The following is an 8,742-nucleotide window of genomic DNA, read 5'->3' on the forward strand; positions in this document are numbered from 1 at the left end:
TTACAGGATAATCAGATTCGAAACATAGAGAATCCCGCTAGGCAAAACCTTAAGTTACAAAAACCCAGGGTTGTGAGTTCAATCCTTGAGGGGACCATTTAGGGATCTGGAGCAAAAATTGGGGGTTGGTCCTGCTTTGAGCAGGGGGTTGGACTAGATGACCTCCTGAGGTCCCTTCCAACCATGAGAATCGCACCTTTGATAAAAAGACACAAAACAGGAATATATATTCCATTCAGCACAGCTTATTTTATCAGCCATTTAAACAAAACAGAATTTAACGCATATCTAGCTAGATTACTTACTAAGTTCTAAGACTCCATTCCTTTTCTGTTCCTTGCAAAAACAACACACAGACTGAGAGAGAGCCTTTGTTTCTCCCCCCCCTCCAGCTTTGAAAGTATCTTGTCTCCTCATTGGTCATTTTGGTCAGGTGCCAGCGAGGTTATCCTAGCTTCTTAACCCTTTACAGGTGAAAGGATTTTCCTCTGGCCAGGAGGGATTTTAAAGGTGTTTACCCTTCCCTTTATATTTATGACAGTTCTGTATACAGAAAGATGTTTACCCTTCTGTTTATAATTATGACAACAGCATAAGAGCCTTCTCTGTAATCAGAAATCTAAGCATTCTCACAACCTAGACTCCTAGTAAGGTTGTACAATGATACTCACATATTTAAGTGTTGGATCCTTTAAAAAAACAGGGTTGTAAAACCTGTATTTTTAAATGTCACCGCTCTCACTGAGCCTACACTGAGGAAATGCCCACGGTGAATCCATGAGGAAGGCTGAAGAATAACATTCCATGTGTCTATGGTAACTTCCACCTGAGGACCTCAGGGTGCTTTACAAATACTGAAGAATGAAGCCTCACAAACCCTATTAGGCCTTGTCTAAACTAAGACAAGTGGTATTTTATTCAGATGTTAGCTCACATGTCTTAAGTGCTGTTTTAAAATGTGTTAGCACCTACTGTAGACAAGTTATAATATTTATAGTTGGCCACAGTCAACCCTGGGCTCCCACTTGAGTTGACCACAAGGCCTTAGTTAATTAAGTATCACTAACTTAATTTGTAGATGGCAAAACTAAGGTACAGAAAGATGTAATTGGCCTAAAACCACCTGGTCTGTAACACGGCCAGTAACAGAACCCTGATTTCTTGATTCCCAACCCTATGTTCTCACTCCCACTAAATACCAGTTGATTCCTGCCTAAGATGTTGACTCAGGATGAGAAGTGACAGCATATTGATAAGGCAGCACAAGGATAAGTTACAACTAGCCCTGTACCTGCTCACCGACAGCACCCCAGGGGCACCTGAGGGTATGTCTACACCACAATCCAAGGGGTGTCTGCAGCTTGGGGAGACATACTCAAGCTAGCTTTATCCATGCTAACCTGGCTAAAAATAGCTGTGTAGATGTGGTGGGGTGGGCTTTAGCGCAAGCCATACAAGCATGCCAGGGAGACTGGTTACCTATTTGCATTGCTAGCCAGTGCTGAAACCAGCGCCCCTGCATCTATACTGCTATTTTTAGCGGCACTAGTGTAGGTATGCCGACCTGTGCTACAGTCACACCTTGGATTGCAGTGTAGACATAGCTAAGGCCCCTGAACACATTTTTCACCGCTCCATTCAATATTCCCAGTCAGCTTTGTTGCAAAGAGGAACTGGAGTGGTGAACGATTATCACTTTTCAATAATGCAGATCTCTGGAATGGCCTGATCTTAAACTCACTTTACTCCCCTTACCTCCCCCATGCACACCCCCCAAATAACTTGTGTGACAAAGTTCCTCCTCTGCCTTGGTGGGTCCTGCGCTTATTGGATGATTTGCTCACCTCAGAGGTTCACGGCAGCCCACAGTTTGGCCACTTTCGTGGCTCAAATCTGCAATTCACTCAGTTAGCCTCATCACTGGCCAGCATGGGGAAAAGGAAGAAGAACAATCCCCGCAGTCGGTGCTGATCCACCTAGTGGATTGGGGAACAGGCCAGAGACCTTCCCCTCTGGTGGAACCCACAGTCCAGGTCAACTCCTCCGGTATCAACTAGGGAGTTGGGGGAATGGAGGGATGGGAGGAACCCAGTCACGCCCTCTACTCTGGGTTCCAGCCCAGGGCTCTCTGGATTGCAGCTGTCTATAGTGGCTCCTGTAACAGCTACGTGACAGCTACAACTCCCTGGGGTACTTCCCCATGGCCTCCTCCCAACACCTTCTTTATTCTCACCACAGGACCTTCCTCCTGATGTCTGACAATGCTTGTACTTCTCAGTCTTCCAGTAGTACGCCTTCTCACTCTCAGCTTCTTGTTCCTCTTGCTCCCAGCTCCTCGCAATCACACCACAAACTGAAGTGAGCTCCTTTTTAAACCCAGGTACCCTGATTAGCTTGCCTTAATTGATTTTAGCAGCTTCTTGATTGGCTGCAGGTGTTCTAATCAGCCTGTCTGCCTTAATTGTTTCCAGAAAGTTCCTGATTGTTCTGGAACCTTCCTTGTTACCTTACCCAGGGAAAAGGGACCTACTTAACCTGGGGCTAATATATCTGCCTTCTATCACTCTCCTGTAGCCATCTGGCCTGACCCTGTCACACTTGCTAAAGAGAGAGTGGCACAATTACCCTTTATTTGTTGCACGTTCGTTCCTGACCATGGGAAATCACAGCAGCCTCTGACTTCTTTTTATTTTGGTTAGTCTCTATTTGTTCCATGCTTTGTTCTTCAGATGAGGCAATTGACTCACCTCCCTTATCTTCAATCTGTAATTAGCAGAGATTAAGGGGGCTGACAGAAATGACAATCAAAAATAAGAAAATAAACAAAAGGCTCAGGGAGGAAGTGAAGGGTGTGTGTGGGGGGAAATCATACAGCTCTCCCTGTGGAGAAGGTCATCCCAGTGAGGAGGAGCAGGCAAAATCAATGGCTTTTGGCTCTGCAGTGAAGGGAGTCAATCTGTCAGGCAGATTGATGGCAGTCACTCAGCCTCTCACAGGCACCACCTGTCCCTGCCAGCACAAAGTCAATTCTGAATTCATTTGCATAGCACTTCTCCCTGGGGCCACATTTCACAGTTCCACAGCTGTGACAGCAACCAGTGGAGCAGGAGAGATAATACAACTCTCCTCTCTGAGACTGAAGCTAAAGTCATCTTCATTTCAAATAGAAGAGGAAGAGCGGTTGTGACATAGGCTGTGTCTGTGTTTTTAATGTCAAGATCACTAGCTCAGTGTAAAGTCCTAGCAGAGACAAGGCATAGGTAGTTTTTACCTTTATGTAGCTAGTCGAGGTCAACCCTATGGTTCATCTCGACTAGCTACCTACCTGTGCCTTGTCTCTACTGGGATTTCTCAGGTTAGTTATCTCTTTTGCAGTGAAGGCATCCATAACAGGAAGGCCTGCCTAAGTGTGCAGGGAGAAGTGCATTTAGTGAGATAGATCAGATAGTGATCTCTCATGCTTCACCACAGAACTGGACCTGTCCACCTGTACAATTCTGGTACAACTTAGACAAAGTGTTGGGATTTCCCCACTTCCCCCCAATAATGATGGCAGCATCAGCAAACTCATTTTCAATTGAGACCTCAGCCAGATTTACAAAGAGCTCTCCAGAAGCGATATACTTCTAATTCAGGAACACACTCAGGAGTTCCTCTTTAAATATTTTCCATTTGGACTACAGATTGGGGTCCATTCTTATTCTGGCTGAACTGGTGAACCCAGTCCCTAGTTGGACCACACCAGCTATTTCAAACTGCATTAAAGAGACAGCACTGCTTCTGTTCATCCAGGCAACTATTATATATGATTTACACATAAAAAGAGCATGACGATTTCATAATCCAAAACTTGCCTATAAACTAGCTATTTAAAAAATACGATTAGTGTCTATTGTGCCCAAAAAATGCAACTCCCAGTAACTCCGATTGGAGTCATAGGTGCTCAGCACCACTGTAAGGAACCGAATTCAGGAAAGCACTTAAGCACATGTTTAAAATTAAGCATGTGCTGAAGCCTTGATTCAGCAAGGCACTTGATCCCTCTTGCAACAAGCTTTAAACATGTGCCTAACTTTAAGCATCTGAAATGTTATGCATGTGCTTAAGTACTTTGCTGACCTGGGGTCTAAGTCCAGCCGTTTTTATTTACATCCTCAAATATGCACTTACGTGTCCAACTTATGGCTGCCAGCTTTGCAACTTTTGGCTGTAACTCCTCTGCCTCAGTTTCTCCATCTCTAAAAAAATAAAATGGGGCTAAAATGTACTAACCTCTTGATGTGTTGTGAGGATTTAAAGTCTGTACAGCAGCCAAGAAAATAAATGCTAAGTATTCTTAGTAAGAGTAACTATGCAAGTAAACACCTGATGTTGGTTTTCGCATTGTTTATATGTGAGACAACGCTTAGACTTTCTATGCTCCTCTTCTCATCTTTCAGAACTTGAGCTGCTAATTCACTTGTTTTGGTTTGGGTTGTTTTTTTTTTTAAACATAGATCTTCTTTAAAATAAATAAATATTCATTTTGCATGCATGAATGTTGAATATATTAACCCAGCTGGTGAAATAACTGTGAGGTACTTTGCCTTAATTACAGCACAGCGATATGGTGCAGTTAAACATCCATATAATTTTATATTACTGCCCTTAAGGCCCTTGCTTAGAGTCAAACTTTTTTTAAAAAAAAAACCAAGATTTAATTTGTAAGCGCCAAGGAAGTGAGAAAAAATGACTTCACTATAGATCCTTCACATTTTTCCCTTCAGTTTTAGTCTCACTTCTGAAGATTAACGTAAACAGATAGGGGGAAAGGATCTTTTTATTTCATCATGCTTTAGGGAACTTTGTTCTTATTTTTCCCCAATTCTATTTTAGGCCCCAATCTCATTTTCTCATAAGCCACAGTGGTTCATTAAGAAACATTAGGAAATAGCCAATTGTATCATTTTCCAGCAGATACTCCCTCTCTTATGCCTCCCTAATCACCAGCTCTACTCTTTTTGCATTGCATAACTCCCCAGGAGATAATTTCAGCAGAAATGTCCCCTTTAACAATACAAATAAGTGGCATTTAGGATTTTTTCCTTGCTAGATTGTTATGAGAAGTTAAATGTTTAGTGTACCCATTGCTGTGGCTTACAGGGACAGACAAAAAAAAAATAAGCACACAAAATTAAACTGCCAACAACCGGCAACACAAACAGCCCCTTCCTGTACTGCCTCAAAGTATAAGAAGAGAAACTGTCTCGGTGTTGGTCCATAATCAAACAAGTACTTAACAGAAACATCTCCTTTCTAGTGCACCTTGAAGGTTAGCAAATTTGAGTCTGGGTACAACACTGAAGGTAGCAAGTTCTACCCCAGGCAGCCTCTCTGCCATAATGGCCCTACCTCCCCTCCCCAAGAATGCATGCATCCAGGCATTATCTGCAGAAGCTTCTCAGTTGAGCTCAGTCTTTGTGATAGCGCGTATGGAGAGAAACAGGCATTAGTGTGATCATAGGGCCAGTCCCCTGACAATCTCAAATCACTTTACATTCCATTTTAAAATTGAGGAAACAGGGACAAAACTAGTTGTTCAAGGGCACCCAGAGAACAACAGAGCTAGGAACAAAACCCAGGTCTCTCTACTCCCAGTTGTGTGCTCTGACTGCTAGACAAGCCAGCCTTGCTTAGGAAGTCAGGTTCCAAAGCACAGACAACTTTATAAATTTAAGCCAACAGCTTAGACTGCACTTTGGAGTGGATTGCTACCAGAGCAGTTCCACTATCACAGAAGTAACATGCTTGTGGCAACACGCTGAGCTGTGCAGGCAGGCCACAGCCTTCTGTTACGCCAAAGCTCTGCATCAGGGAAGGTATGTGCGTAGACACAGTGTGGGCAGCGGCCATGCAAGCTTCCGTTGCCATGTGGAGTGACCCAGACCTGGCAAGACCATTTCTCTGGAAGTAAGAGTTCAGTCTCCATGTCAAGAAGCAGGATCTGTGAGTTCAGAGATCTGGGCTCCAGGTAAAAGAGGGCCTTTGTAGCCACAAAGTTTTTACTCAAGGACTCATGAGAGAGACCCGTAGCTAGATAGCTGTGGTCAACCATGCCAGTACTGCCAATACCAAGCCTTCAAAAAATCAGGCATCAGACCCTTCCCTTCCCCACCTCCCCTCCCCAAAATCATGAGATGAGCTTAAAAAATGATAAGTTTTTTCAGAAATAATGAACTGGAGAGGTGGAAGTTTGCTCTGCCTTCTGGTTTGCATGGTTAGCAGGTAGCAGGTAGCCACCCAGACAGACTGTGTGTGTGATCATTTCAGTTCAGGTTCAAAACTCAACCTTAAAAGGCACACACATAATCAGGTTTCCCATTGGCTGCTTGGAGGGAGCTGTCCCTCTGTCCTTCTCCATCGCTGTCCCGTCATTAGTGTCTACCTCCCCGCCTTACCCAATCTCCTGTCCCACTGGTGCCTTCTTTTGTGATTTTATTGCGGTTCTTGTGATGCTTGGTGTTTGCCTTGAAGCCCCAGCTGCTGAGGTTAAGATTTCAATTTTTTTGTGTCTCATGAAACACTGTTTTTTGTAATGAAAGTATGAAATAGTTTTGGCTAGTGCTGTAGTGCTATTGGCTAGTCAGGCCAAAATGGAAGGGCTTAGCCTGGGGTAATGGTTGGTGTTATAAGAACAGTAAAGAGACAGAACATTACTTTCTTCTACACTGAACAAGGAACTAAATTAGAATGAAGAAAACAATATTAGCCCCAGAGGCAAGCACACACTCACTCTAGACTTTCTACTGAGAACCATCCCCCATTCTGCCCCCACCAGCCTGTCTCCCTGCAGCAGTTTCAAACAATATATGTCCTGGTTTCCCCAGCTCCTATCAGGTTACATTAAAGTGGCATCTCTTTGTGATCTTGGTGACTTGGGAAAAAAGGTGGTGCATCACTAAGAGCAACTAGCCCAATCTGCATGTGACTAATGTGGATATGACAGTCTCAGCAGGTACAGGGACTGTTGTCTGTCTATGTTCCCTGAAGTCTGAAGCCAAAAGGAGCCACAGCCAATCATCACCCACACAGTGCAAATGTCCACCACTAGCACAGGCAGCAAAAGAGCAATGGGGATCAAAATGGGAGCACTGGAGGGGGACAATGAGCGGTCTTGTCTCAGAGAGGGGAAGCTGAATTATAGGAGAAGAGGCCCTGAGTTATGAACAAGTCAGAAGAAGAAGAAGAAATTTCTTCCTCAGAGAGAAGATACTAGGCTAGACAGGCCACAGGTCTGATTTGGTATAGCAAGTCCTATGTTCCTATTAATTCTGGCCCCCATTTAAAGTTCCCTTTCATATGCAGAACACTCTTGACATATTGGGCAAGATCTAGCAACAGATTAATAATGAACTCGGGTTTTCCTTTGGGAGCAGATAGGTGTATGGTTCCCAAGACCTGTGGGATTTCTCTCCTATCAGATAAGGTCTGTGTTATTTAAAATAGAAAGGTATGGTACAGATAGTAATCTGTTTTTTAATTCTTTTTATAAATAGAACATGCATGTCCAATCCCACTCCATTTTATTTTATTTTTAAAACCTAGTTACTCCCATTTGGCAACGTGGCTTAACTAAGCAGACGGGAGAACCCCTCTCCTTGCTATAGTGAGCGCAGCAGCTGTAGCATTTCAAGTGTAGACAAGCTCTTAAACCAAATAAGTAAGGAGGTCCCCCTCTTTTCCTTCCCAGGGATTAATAGAGTGAGTAAATGCATGTGGCCAACCTTTTTTTTTCTTTTTTTCCCTCATATCGCTCTCCCTTCAGAGCCTGACTCTCTTTACACACGCCCCACGTAGACAAGCCAACATAACAGGGAGTAAAAGAACTAATTACAAGAAGTTACAGAATTCTAACATGCAGCAAAAATGGTGGGAAGGGGGAATTAAAGGGCATCAATTAAACAAAGAGCTTTCTTAGCATAGCCTGGCAGCAGGCCAGTTCCACCCATCCACCTGCCACCTAAACCTCGGAAAAACAAAGAAAGAGGAATGTGGTTAATATTGCAGCAGTGTACGGGGAGACTTTGGCAAACCAGTGAAGTGCCTGAAATCACTATGGCTTATTGCTAAAAACAGTGAAGTCAGCAGGCTCTAAATAGCCAAGTCAGCAGGCTTAGCTTAACCAAGGCAGGGGGTGGGGAGGGTGTTGGGTGCCACAGAAAGGGCAGCTTGACCCTGCGTCCTTCCTGATAAGAATTGTGTTGAAGTTGCTGATACATGCATCTTAGAAGAGCAGGATGTGCCCCAGGAATGTCTATTGGGGCCTCAAGGCTGCAAACTCTGGAAAAACTCACACCTGGTTAATCGATAAACAGAAGGAGCCTCTTGCTTGCCCATTGGAACCGCTTGCTTAACAAGTTTTCTTTAAGGGACATGTCATTCTCTTACTCATGTATAAATAAGGGGGGGAAGTTTGAAGTAGGGGGACTCTTCAGGACTGAACTCTCTCTCTCTGGATGCATCTTGTGTTTCCCAGCTGCAGCTGTGCCACTTGAGAGCCACACTCAGCTTTGGTAATTATCAAAGGTTGGGGGTGCCAGCCATCTATCGGCCAGACGGCCGTGTCTCCCCTGATTTATTTCCTGACACCACCTCGCACAGAGTAAAAGTTACCAAGAGCTTTGGGTTGAAAGAACCCCGGGTAACAGTAGCATATAGGAGCCCCTGTCATGGACTAGGACCACTGTACAAATATCAAACCAA

The sequence above is a fragment of the Lepidochelys olivacea genome (genome assembly GCF_965140295.1).
Source record: "Lepidochelys olivacea isolate rLepOli2 genome assembly, chromosome: 3".
NCBI classification, from domain to species: Eukaryota; Metazoa; Chordata; order Testudines; family Cheloniidae; genus Lepidochelys; species Lepidochelys olivacea.